At 46.3% G+C, this 13,443-nt stretch overlaps 1 protein-coding gene and 1 long non-coding RNA gene across 2 annotated transcripts in view; one reads left to right on the plus strand and one right to left on the minus strand.

The window, feature by feature from the left end:
* P2ry2 (purinergic receptor P2Y2) overlaps nucleotides 1-13,443 on the minus strand; it is a 52,858-nt gene that overhangs the window by 34,025 nt on the left and 5,390 nt on the right. The gene's annotated exons all lie outside the window — the stretch shown is intronic.
* The window catches only part of LOC116102661, a 49,972-nt gene continuing 47,686 nt past the window's right edge, over nucleotides 11,158-13,443 (plus strand). Inside the window, exon 1 of the long non-coding RNA XR_004123254.1 lies at nucleotides 11,158-11,241. This is a non-coding gene — a long non-coding RNA (uncharacterized LOC116102661). The remainder of the gene's footprint in view (nucleotides 11,242-13,443) is intronic.

The following is a 13,443-nucleotide window of genomic DNA, read 5'->3' on the forward strand; positions in this document are numbered from 1 at the left end:
GACGCCTCCTGCAGGCTGATGGCGAGCAGTTTCCTGACTGGCCTGCAGCAGTCACCCCATGGTGGAGAGAGAACAGGCCTGTGAAACCTGGGCAATTGCCCAGCTCTGCAGGCTGCACCAGTATCTGTGACTTGCCCTGGATCTTATCTACCTGAGAGAGCCAAGGTTCTCTTTCTCCAGAATCATTTATTTGTAAAGCTCCTCAAGCCAGCCCTCCTGTTATGACTGAGAAGTTCCAAGTGCCTGTTGGGAGCAGGACTGAATGGATGATCCAAGAGAGGCTCACTGAAGACAGAAGAGGGCCGAGAGAGGCACCCAGAAAGCCCAGTGCCCAGCCGGAAGTCACCAGGCGGGCTTCTGGCAGCTCACAAGCCCTTGAAGTTCACAAGGGGTAACAGTTTGCTCTTGTGTGGCTGAAGAAATAACATCCCTGCATGGCAGAACTCTTGAAAAATATGGAAACGTGTTTAAGTGGGAAACAAAAATTCCCATTATTCTGACTTATTTGGGTGATGGAGGTTAGGATTCTGGAGTGGGACTGAGAATGTTGGTCAGTTGGCAGAAACCTCGGGCTCAGTCCTTAACACTATGTAAACCAGACACTCGGGCATATGCTTGTAATCCTAGCTCCAGGGAGGTGGAGAATCAGGGGTTCAAGTTAATTTCCAATTGTGTGATGAGTTTGAAGGCAGCCTGGCCCTCTTGCATAAAACTGTTTCAGAAAAGTAGAAATAAAAAAGTAAGGCCAGGTGTGGATGCACAAAGTAAGGCCAGGAGTGGATGCACACATCTTTAATCTCAGCATGCAAGAGGAGAGGTAGGCCGATCTCTCGGAGTCTGAGACCAGCATGGTGGTATGCAGTGAATGCCGGCCAGCCAGGGCAACAGATTCCTGCATTTTAGTAACAAACCAGTTAAATTTTAATTCCATTGTGTTCAGTCCATCATTCTCTCACAAACCCTTAACTGTGTGGGGATTTAACTGCTTCTTCTCAGGAACAAACCGTGCTAGTACCAATGTAGAGGAAAAGAAGGAGGGAGAAGGAGGGGGGAGAAGGGAAGGGTGGGGCACAACCCCCAGAGGGCTGGAGGGTTGGCTAAGTGGTTAAGAGCACTGGCTGTTCTTCTGGAGGACCTGGGTTCCCAGCACCCACATGACAGCTCACAGCTGTCTGTAACTCCAATTCCAGGGCATCTGGTGCCCTCTTCTGATCTCCAGGCATAAACAGCACACATACATACATGTAGGCAAAACAGACATGCACATAAATAAAAATTAAAAACTTTTTTAAAAAAATTAAAAAGGAATGTAATCCCAAGTACATTTATTTTTTTCTGCCCCTCTGTCTCCCTCCTCCCACCAAGTTTGTTTCTCAGTATTGAAAAGCCACAGACAGGCATGTCACCTGACTCTGGGTCACCGAGACGCCCTGGTGTCCTTCTGAGTCTCCCTTCTATTTGCTCCGCACACCCAGCCTAGAGAAGGAAACACTCAGGCTCTGCTGGGAAAGAGCTACTGTCTTCAGGGCCAGCCCTTATGGACCCTGGACCACAGAGATGACATTCCAGCCCCTCTGCACACTGGTCATGTGATGTGGTTGCCAGGCCTCTGTAGCACACTCATGTTCTCTTCACTCAGAGTGGACCGTAAACACCAGAGAGGTTCTAGAGATCCAGGGTAATGTGGTGTAGTGAGGAACAGGCTTGGAAAGGACCATTCTCCCTCATAACCTGTTGTGCCTCAGGGCAGCCCCACCTTGGCCGCATGCACGGTCGGCGTGAACCCCAAGCTCTTTTTGCATTATTCGTAGTTAAATCAGCTGGGGCAGTTATTCTTCACTGTCACCTTGCCTGGATAAAGAATCACACATCTCTGGGTGTGTCTATTTCTGAGGGAGCTTCCAGAGAGCTTTAACTGAAGAAAGAAGACCAGCCCTGAATACGGAACCGATGACACTGTCCCACAGTGTGAGACAGAGAACAGGATACAGAGAGCTGAATGCCAGTAGTCATTTCTTTCTGACTGTGCACACAATGTAACCAGCCTGCTCGTACTTCCGCCCCCATGACTTTCCCCCTAGCATGGGCTGTGGCCAAAACAAGCCTTTCCTTCCTCAAGTTGCTTCTATCTGGTATTTTGTCACAATGATGAGAAAGTAATGGATACACCGATTCTCCCCTCTCACGAGTGTTTGGAGAACTTTCTGAAGAACCTATATGCAAGATTCAGTTTGATGCTTTATAGATATTTGCATTTGGCCCTCTTTATATATTTGCATTGTGAGTCTTAACTTTCTTTCCTGGTTTCTTGTCAGGTGTGATCTTGATACTTGTGTACTCTTTATGGAGCCTATTTACAGATGTTCACATGAGCTTGGTCCCAGACAATACTCCCTCTGGGCAGGACTAGGTTCCTACTCAGAGATGTAATAAGATTCCAAAGCAATAGTTCCATTTTAAAAAATTTGATCATGCATTATGAGCCATCTAAAGAGCTGAAATCAGATCTTCAAGCAAATACTCTTACAGTAATGTTCGTCACAGCACTACTGACACATCCCTAAGGTGGAGAGAACTCAAATGTTCTTTAATGACTGAGTGCATAAACAAAATGTGGAGTATATACAATGGAATATGAACCATCAGCAGGAATGAATAGGTACATGCCACCGCATGGATGACCCTCAAACTCATTACACTATTGAAAGAAGCCAGACAAAAAGAGGTCTCATATTACAAAAACTTCATTTATATGAAACATCTTGAATAATACATCTGTAGAGGAAAAAAAGCAAATTGGTGGTTGCCAGGGGCTAAAGGGAGAAAGACACAGGGCGGACTGTTCGGCTGGGTCGGAGTGTTCTTTGTGAAGATGAAAACGAGGGCAAAGTGATGGCTCAGAAGTTAAGAACACTCGCTGCAATTCCAGAGGATCCAGGTTCCCAGCACCTACATGGTGATTTACAGCCACAAGGGATCCAATGCCCTCTTCTGACATTCACAGTCATCATGCAGGGCAGGTGTACAAACATATACACCCATATACAAAAACAAAAACAAAAAAAACCCCCAAAAAACAAATAAATAAGCCTTAAAATAAAAAGAAAAGAAAATGTCTTGTAACTAAACAGAGATGGTAGTTGTGCACTGCGGTGTCTGTATAATAGAAAACACCTCTGAACTGTATACTTAAGATTTCATGTGCTGGAGGTGGTAGCACACCTTCGATCCCAGCACTGGGGAGGCAAAGGTATCTCTGAGTTTAAGACCAGTCTGGTCTACAGAGTGAGTTCCAGGACAGCCAGGGCTACACAGAGAAAATATGTCCTAAAAAAACCCAAATAGATAGATAGATAGATAGATAGATAGATAGATAGATAGATAGATAGATAGATAGATTTCATGTTCTGTGGGTGATACTTCTATAAATAATATGTGTACAGTTGGGTATGCTGTTCATGCTTTTACTCTCAGCACTTGGGAAGCAGAGGCAGGAGGATCAGGAGTTCAAGGACAGCCTGATCTCACATAATGATTGTGAGATCTAAGCCAGCTAGAGCTACACAGCTAGAGCTACAGGGTGAATTCTGCATTCCCTCTGGCCTCCCTCAACATCCCCCCCAAAGGAAAGAAATAAAAAGAAAAAAGAAAAACCAAATCACACAGCAGACAACCTTGTACTTTATTCTGGGGATGTCTCTGCCAAGATTAGTCCAAAGATTTGTTTTGTTTTGTTTTTCAAGACAAGGTTTCTCTGTGTGGCCCTGTTGACCAGCCTAGTTTCAAACTCAGAGATCCACCTACCTCTGCCTCCCAAGTGCTGGGACTAAAGCCATGGGCCACTACCACCTGGACATTCAAACTCTTAAAAGCTAAGTTGAAGCAGTTAACCTGGAACTTAAACACTGCTCTTTGAGATCCACTGTTCTTGTGGGTTCTCCCACTAGTTGTTAATACCCTGTGAACCAGTATTACTCCTGTCTCTCCATTTGGAGACTGCATTCCTTTAGTAACCCTGCCCACTCTCTGAGATGGCTTTCTGCAGCCAAGGCAAGTTTTGAACGTACTATGTAACCAAGGATAACCTTGAACTTCTGTTCCTCCGGCCTCCACCTCTCAGGTGCTGCTGTAAGAGGTGTGCACTGTAATGCCTGTTCTAATACAGAGCTGGAGATCAACCCCAGGACTTCTTGGATGCTGGGAAAGACTTGAACGATGAACCCCCTCCTGAACCCCACTTTGTTCCTTCCCCACCCCCATCCTTACCCCCAGAGAAAGCTGACAGTCTACCTCAGCCATATTGATAGCACATTGCTTAGCTCTGATGTAATAAGACTGACACTTTATCTCTGTAATCTTCCCCCCTGAGAACCCAGAACCTCAGTCTCTGCACGAGAAATACCCAAATTGAGCAATCATCTACAAAACCACTACTCACATGTTAAAGTTGAGCTGGGCATGTGGTACACACCCATGATCCCACTACTGGAAAGGATGAGGCAGGAGGATGGCCCATGAATCTGAGGCCAGTACAGGATACAGAGAAATACTATGTGTTTTCTTGTTTTTCGTCCATCTGGTGTGTGTGTGTGTGTGTGTGTGTGTGTTGTGTGTGTATCCAGAAGACAGTGTCAGATCCCTTGGAACTGGAGCAGCAGGCAGCTCTGGGCTACCTGATGTAGATGCTAGGAACTCATCTTGAGTCCTTCACAAGGGCAGCAAGTGCTCTTAGCTGCTGAGCCACATCTCTAGTTTTTCAATATATAGTATATTATATATCATATAACATATCACATGGTATATCACATATCATATATTGTATCATATATAATGATAATTATATAATGACATATGATATATAATATGTTATATGCAATATACTATATATTGCATATTACATGTCATATATCACACATCATGTATCATATATTATATATTATGAATATTCTTTTTTTTTTAAAAGCAGGGTTTCTTTGTGTAACCATGGGTGTCCTGGGAATCATCTGCAGGCTTTATTTATGTATTTATTTTTTACATTTATATATTGTAATATGCTTCTGCCACAGTGTTAGTGTGACAATCAAAGGACAACTTTTGAGAGTTGGCTCTCTCTTTCTATAAAGTGGGATTCATGGATCAAACACCATTCCTCAATGAGCCATTTTACCAGCCCAATTTTTGTTGTTGTTGTTGTTGTTGTTGTTGTTGTTGTTGTTGTTTGAAATAGAGTCTCACTGGGACTTGCCAATTCAATTTAGCTAGGCTAGCTGGCCAGGAAGTCCCAGGTATCCTTCACTAGTGCCCATGCTGGGGTTATAAGTACATGTCACCACCTTGGATTTTTAATGTGGCTGCTGAGGATTGAGTTCAGCTTGTGAGGCAAGCACTTCAGTGACTAAGCCACCCCTCCTAGCTCTCTTCTTGTCTGTCTTGCTGGCTGCTCTTGATTTGGGGGTGGGAGCTCATCCTGAACCTACAGTGGGAGTTTAGTGGCTTCAAAGAAAATGTTGATACAGTTGAGATGCCAACTTGTTATGCCAGGTGGAAAGTACCTGCTGGGCTACAAGCTGACTCTGATGGCGCAGAGCAACAGTGTTATGTTATATTGGGCAGTCCTCGTGTTTATCACTACAGTGGTAGTAAAGATGAATTGGGTAAAAGATGTGGAAAATACTAGGGCTTTCATTCTGGCTACTACTGATTCTGTTAGCATTAGAGACCAATCAGAACAGAATAGTGCAAAATTTTTCTTTGTATCAAAATGGCTAGATCTTGTTTTCAAAACACAAAATGAAACTTAATGTCATAAAAAAAAAAAGGAAAGTCCAACCATTAAACTATCCAGACCATTAAAAACTAAGCAGATGTTAAGACAAAATGTAATGTGGTTCACTGGATAGACTCTGGGACCCAAAAAAGATATTAGCCACTCCAGGCTAGGTGTGGTAGCTTAAGAGACCAACGCAGGAGAATCACCAATAAGCCAGTATAGGCTACCTAGTAATATCTCAAATAACAACAACAATAATAATGAAAAGCTAAAACCACACAAAGGAACTAGAGAGTGAGTTACAATAATGTAACAATATTGTCTCATTAGTTACAGTTGCTAAAAGATGGCAACATCAGGAGACACTGGGTGGGAAGATGAGAAGTCTCCATGCGGACTTGACTTCCCAATTTTTCTGTTAACTGTTTAAACTATTATTTTAAAAGCCTTTGAACTGGCAGAATGGTTCAGCCATTAAAGGTGCTTTCTGCCAAGCCTGACAACCTGAGTTTGATGGCCAAATCCCACAGGAGGGAAGGAGAGAACCAACTCGTGCAAGTTGTTCTATACACACATGCACACACACACACACACAAATGTAATTTAAAATAGAATAAGTCTTATTTATTTCTAATTTTTGCCTTAAAAATTGTCTTAACTGTTCCATCCTTAGTCACCTGCCACAGGAGGGCCAGTCGGCCCTGGAGGTGTGGGCACAGGAGACAGCTAGCCCCACCCCTTGCAGGAGCTGCATGGGAGAACTGCCTGACTGACAAACTCAGCTACCACTCAGGCCCAGATCCCGGGCACTGAGTTGGCCCACCCCAATATCTACCCTGTCTATGAACTGCTGGGGAAGTGTGAAGGGGTTGGTCCTGCAGAACCAAAGGATCTCTCTGACACAGGGCAACAGCAGGTTGTCTGACTGGAGTCCCATTGAAGTTCCAGTATTGATGGTGTAGCAGAAGCCAGAGGCCTCAAACCAGACCAATGACTCACTGCAATGAACATTTGCAAATAAAGCTTTTTGGGCTAAAGGGTATACTATGTGACACACTACAGCTTCCACGGAGAGATTTTTTTCTTTTTTTCTGGGGAAGGCAGAAGAGGTGAATATGGAGAGACTTTGAGATGAGCAGGACCAGGGTGCATGATGTGAAATTCACAAAGGATCAATAAAAAGTTTAAAAAAGAAAAAAGAAAGAAAAAGAATTGTCCTAGCTGCTGATTGCTGGGATCAAAGGTGTGCACCACCATGCCTGGCTACATACATTTTGTTAAATTTTTAAAAAGCATGCTTCCCTATGCTTGATCCCTGGCACCACCAGAAGCAAAAACAAACAAACCATCTTCTCAAAAATTCTTAAACAGGGGCTGGAAAAATGATTGGGTGACACTGGCTTCTCTTTCTGGCAACCTGGGTCCAATTTCCAGCATCTATATGGTGGCTCACACGTACCTCCAGTCCAGGAGATCGGAGGCCTTCTCTGTGCAGGCAACTCTCATACACTTAAAAAATAACAAATTAAAAATTCTTCAACAACTGAGCATGGTGGTGCACACCTTTAATCCCAGCACTCAAGAGGCAGAGGTAAATTTCTATGAGTTCAAGGCCAGCCTGGTCTGCACAGTGAGTTCTAGGACAGCCAGGGATATACAGTGAGACCATGTCTCAAATAGACAGACAGACAGACAGACAGACAGACAGACAGACAGACAGACAGACAATCCTTAGAGAGAAGTGAACTTAAGGGGTTCCAACCAAGAAGAGAGCAAGGAAACAGAGTGAGAGCTCCTGAACAGGGAGGAACATCAGATCCCATTCTCCAGGTGCTGACAGTCTCCCTGAGAGGCCACGCTTCTTTCAAGATTGCCTCTTTAATAGACCCATGACTTGGGGGTATCCTTGTGGATGCTTTATAGTACAGTGCAGGAGCATCTGTGTAAGGATACTGTGTCATATTTCCCTGCAGAGGCTCAGTTTTCCTGGTCACAAATCTTAACTGGGGGATGTCCACCAGGAAGCTCAGATGAGCCACCTCATTCCTTGTTCAAAAGGGTGTGGTCTCTGCACAGATAGTTAGAACTTAGTCAACAGCAGAATGATATATCTTGATCTGGCATGATCCCCGTGTACTTTCCCACCCACTGACCCTGGGGTCATTTCCTTCTCTACTATGCAATCATTCTGTCACTCATAAGTAGGGACCACATGATGCTCTGGGCAGGACTTTCCTCAAACACTCATGGAGACCAAGTCTGAATGGTGGTGAAGGAAGATGGTTTGTAAGACACAGCTCCAATTTTCACTTCCATTCTAGCGCTGATTACTCTTCCCTCAGTCCCTAGAGCCCTTGATTTTCATCACTGTAAAATAAGGGTGATAATGATGTTTATTGTAGATGAACACTGGGAGGGTTAAGTGAGATGATTTAGAGCATACCTAGTTCATAGAAATCACCCAAACACGGTGTCTGATTCACATGACCAGCTCCCTTCGTCTCTCAGCTCTGGGTTCAGTTAGATTGCGGAGGCTGGTCCTGTAAGCACAGGCTGGCATCTCTTTCTCACTGTGTCCAACTTGCAGACAAATTCCATGGATCTTCCATGGTCTAAACCCTGTTTGGTGGCCCTCCTAGTTTATCGTGCTGCAGGCCGGCTTTCCATTCTCCTGGTGTGTGAATTTTCTGTAGTGTCTCTGACAGTAGCCTTGTGGACACAGCAAAGAATTCAGTTGTTCTCAGGGATATAGTTCAGCCACAGACACCCTATGAGCAGTTGGGGTTGGGGTTGGCCTGGAAGATCTGAATCCCGCTCATTCTAGCCTCCTCCCCCTAAACCTCCTTTTCTTCTCTCCTAAGTGAGACAAAGACCAGGAATCTGTTAAATTCTGCCTTAAGGAAATGTCCGCAATGCTCCACAGTCATCGTGAAGAACCATTGTCCTGTGCAGGTGAAATGGCCTGGTGGATAAGGATGCCTGCTGGCAAGCCTGACAACCTGGGATTGATCTGGGAATCCAAAGGGTAGACAAAGTTGTTCTCTGACACATGTGCTGTGACACATGTGTCCCCCCCCCCAATAAATGAATGTTTAAAAAATACATAGGTCTTATCACACCACCATCCAAACCCCGCTCACTTCATACTGCCTCTAATTTGTAGTTTATGAAGCAAATGTGGTTTTTGGGATACAGTTTGATGTTGAAATAAGGGATTTCCACACATAAGCTTAACTGAATCATCTCAAGTTCATGGTCTTAACACAAAGCTCTGCCCAACCCTGATCCAGCCATGTGCCTCATTCCTTCTGCTAAGATTTACATCTGCTTCTGTTGCTATGTGTTTTGCTGCTGTGAACTTTGCAAGGATGAGTTCCAAAGGGCTATCTCGGGATGAGTAAGAGAACAAACCTGGTAACCTGAGATGGCCATCAGACAAGCCAAAGGTTTCTGCTTTGCCTGTGACCTAAGAACTGGCACTAACATTGGGCCATGACCAGGACCTTAGTCAACTTCTACGAGGACTTTAAATAGGCTCCTGTCACCAGAGCCACAGTCCATCAGAGATGTAGCAGGCAGAAATGAGAGAGAGGACTGACTAGATCCTGGGACAAGAGGAGAAAAGGAACAAGCAAAAGTTGCTAGGAGATGGTCAAGGCCTCACGCATAGCTATATCCAACAGTCCATTATATTTGGCAGGGTCGTGTTGGGTGAATCATTACAGAAGTCCTTTGCATCCATTCCGATGAGACCGTGTCCTTCACCGGGCACATACCTCGAGAGGCCATGGAAGACCACTAGTCTCAAGATATAGGTGATATAGCCTGGGCTCCTGGAGTCAGTCTGGTATGCTAGACACTTGGCCCTTTAGTTGAAGAGCTACAGAGAAGCACAGAGGGGCTCACCCAGAGACAATCGGTCTGGAGACTGGGTGGTCTCAGGGAGGCTATAGCATTCTGTCAAGACTATGTATACCAGCAGTACATTGGCCTCGAGTACTGCACTTGGCGCACAGTAGACGCCTAGCACACAGTGCTTACAGAGCCCACAGATGCTAGGATGGATGAAAGATGCCTTCCTTGAGGCTTTCATGCACACCCAGGAAGCATCCTGCCCTGTGGTAGCTGCACGTGTTTGACTGACACAGCAAAGTGCTTCAAGGCCAGGTAGAGGGGGTAGTGTGTAGGGGACGGCGTGAGCCTGGGTGGCAGAGGAGTGCTGTGTGCATGCAAAGGATGCTGTTCCTTGAGTGCTGGGAGCTGCATGATTCAGGGGAGGGCGTTGGACTTCAGGAAGGGTGGGGAGACAAGGGAAAGTGCCAATGAACTCCAGGAGGGGCTGGCCACATCCCTGTCTTCCTGCTTCTTCCTTCCTTCCATGGTTTACAGCTTCTGGGCAAAGGCCGTGTAACAGAAGCTCCCAGGCAAGTGACAGCTTTGTTGACGTCTGCAACATAAACTGCAAAGATTGGAGGGGTTAATGCTGAAGTGAGTTTCTAACCACCTCAAATGAGTAACACCCCAGCAATTTCTTAAAAAAAAAAAAAAAGGGAGTTTCCTCATACCCCAGCCCTCAGCTTCTTCTTTAGCCTAGAGATGGCATCTTTTGGGGACCCAGCTCACTGTTTGGGCTCTGTAAACTGGAAGTAGACATGGCCTTTACTGTCACTGTACCCAGCCCAGCCCATGGTTGTGAAGGGGTCTAGGTAAACAAAAACTCTAGCCACAGGAACCCCGATATAGGGTAACAAGTCACTCTCCTTTTCTCATAGTACCTGGTGGGTGTGATTAGTACTGAAGCTGCCCTGCGTACCGGGCTGTCAGGAAAGACGATAATGTAATCTGACTGTTCCTCCCTGTGACTCCGGAGCCTGGCTGTATCATTTCCCATCCAAGTCTTCTCTATCAATTCATCTCCAGTGGCAGGTTCTCGGCTCAGGGCTAAAAGGAACAATGCAAAAGGGAGACCCAGCCCATGCCCTCAGGAAATACAGATCTCTGATGCCAGTCTCAGAAGCAGAGGCTTGCTATCGTGCCAAACCTCCCAGGTTACAGAGCCACAGGATATGCCAGTCCTGCCTAACTCAGGTTTGCATGGTGACCTCTCAGTCCCCCACCCCATCCTCCTCCATGCCAGCTACTGTCCCATCTTTCACAGACTACTCTGAACCTTCTCATGCTCTGACATTTCCAACTGGAAGGTCCTTCTTCCACCCAGTGCCAATCCCCCATCTGGGAAGACTGCCTGCAGGCCCTCCCTGCTCTGGTCTCTCTAAGCACTCTCATTTATTCCATCCATGGCCAATGAAGTGTGCCCTGTGGAGGGATCCAAGGCACGAAGCCTTCAGTCACATGGACCAGCTGGTCCCTGTGAAAGGACAATGAAGGATCTTTCCACCGTCCACACTCTGTGGTGACCTGGGATGTGTCTGTGCTGACCACTGCTGCTGACTGAGCCTGCTACAGAGAAGGTACTCAGTTGACTGAGAGGCCCTGGGGAAGGAATGTGGCTGATGATACCCTGTGGACTGTGGTAAAGGTAGAGCCTTTGCAGGGGACTATGGGAGTTTGCACAAGGATGCATGCAATCCAGGGATAGAGTCAAGCGAGCATGTGGAGGTAAGACTAATAGAGCTGTGCAGGAGGCGTGAGCTTGAAGGGTGTAGCAGTGAGCTGGATGGCGGTAAAAGAGCTCAAGTGAAACCTTAGGGCCTCTCTGCCTGTCTATACAGCTGTAGTTTACCCAAGCCCTCTCTCCTTTATCCCTCTACCTTTCAACAACACCTAAAAGAAGCCTGTGGATGGGGACTAAAAGGCAGCAAGGTAGGAGGCAATAACTCTGGCTGAGCCAGATGTGTTGGTATGTAACTCGTCTTCTCCAGAGGCTGAGACAGGAGTGTTTTGAATTGAAGGACAACCTGGGATACATAGCTAGGCTCTTGTCTAAAAATTAACACACACACACACACACACACACAGACACACACACACACACACTCATACACACACATACACATACACACACACTCACATACACATGCACACACATGCACACACACACTCACACACACATGCACACACACACTCATACACATGCACACACATGCACACACTCATACACACACTCACATATACATGCACACACACTCACATATACATGCACACACACTCACATACACATGCACACATACACACTCACATACACATGCACACACACTCACATACACACACATGCATACACTCATACACACATACACACATACATGCACACACACTCACATACACATGGACACACATGCACACACACAGTCATACACACACATACAAACTCACATACACATGTACACACACACTCACATACACATGCACACACATGCACACACACACATGCACATACATGCACACACACACACACACACACACACACACGCACACAGGCTCTATTTGTCTAGGAGTCTAGGATCCTTGTCCTCTGTTGAAGTCTCAGCTCTAACTTCATTCCTAGCTAACACTGCCAGACACAGGAATGCAAGCATCCAATGAAATCTGAACTGCAGATAAACATTGACTAATTCTTTAGCGTAAGTAAGCTTTGAGCATGCTTATAACAAAAGAGATGCATTACTTATCAAATTCCAGCTTAACAGCACTTGCTGTATTTTCATTGGTTAAACCTTGCACCCTTCCTGTACTCCCTCGCTTCAGAATCTGTCATTCCCTCCTACCTGGAGCCTGCTTCAAGGAGTCCTTCTGAGGTCCTGGAGGTCCTGTCACACACAGGACTTTAGAGCTTTATGGGCCACTGAGGATTGACTCCTTTCTTCATCTCGTATGTGTGGAGGAGGTTGAGGCTCAGAGGGAAGAGGCATTGGCAAGGCCTTGAACACCCCTCAACAAGTTAGCCATAACTTGGGCCTTGCAGAGACCATAAGTAGGGGGTGTCCTCAGCTTAGAAATGCCCCTACCTGGGCCAGCCATCACGTGTAAGCAAGGTTCCCACTCCCACTCACGGCTGTTTCCTGGATATCCTCATACCTCCAGGTGAGTCACCTTCACCTACCAGGCAGGAGGTGGCACGCAAAGCACAAGAGGAAGCCCTGGGGCTTTACTGAGTTGTAGAAAGGTGCCAAGAGAGGGTGGCACAGGGAGACAACCCAGCACCCTTGGTGGGTGAGGGTGCTCCTCAAGAGCGCCCCCCTGGAATCAACCAGAATCCACGCCTGGCCTGCAGGGCTCTCTCTTCAAAAGGTTCTTCTCACTGGGCTTGCCGACTCTGCCTTGCTCTGTGTTTCTTCACTTCACTTGACATTACACTCTGTATGGCTTTGTGTCCTGTCAGTCCCAATCACTCGCAGATTCCCATCATCATCCCTGGCACTGGAGGAGGTGCTTAATAAACGCTTGCTGAAAGAAGCAGTCTCACTGAAGGTTACCTTGTGTGGGGCACAGGACCTGGTGCTCCCTCCCTCAGACATGTTCAGGATCCATCTGAGACCAGCATGAGATGGGGCGGTGCACTTGGCAGCACTGGGTTTAGGAACTCTCCTCTGTTTCTGTTCCAGTCTGGGTCAGGACTGAGGAACTTAGCAACACAGGTAGTGACGGATGAGGCACTGACAGGCAGCTCATTGGCTGCTGCTCCTGAGGACCTGAGTTCCCACCCACCTCCCCCA

The sequence above is a fragment of the Mastomys coucha genome, unplaced genomic scaffold, assembly GCF_008632895.1.
Source record: "Mastomys coucha isolate ucsf_1 unplaced genomic scaffold, UCSF_Mcou_1 pScaffold21, whole genome shotgun sequence".
NCBI lineage: Eukaryota > Metazoa > Chordata > Mammalia > Rodentia > Muridae > Mastomys > Mastomys coucha.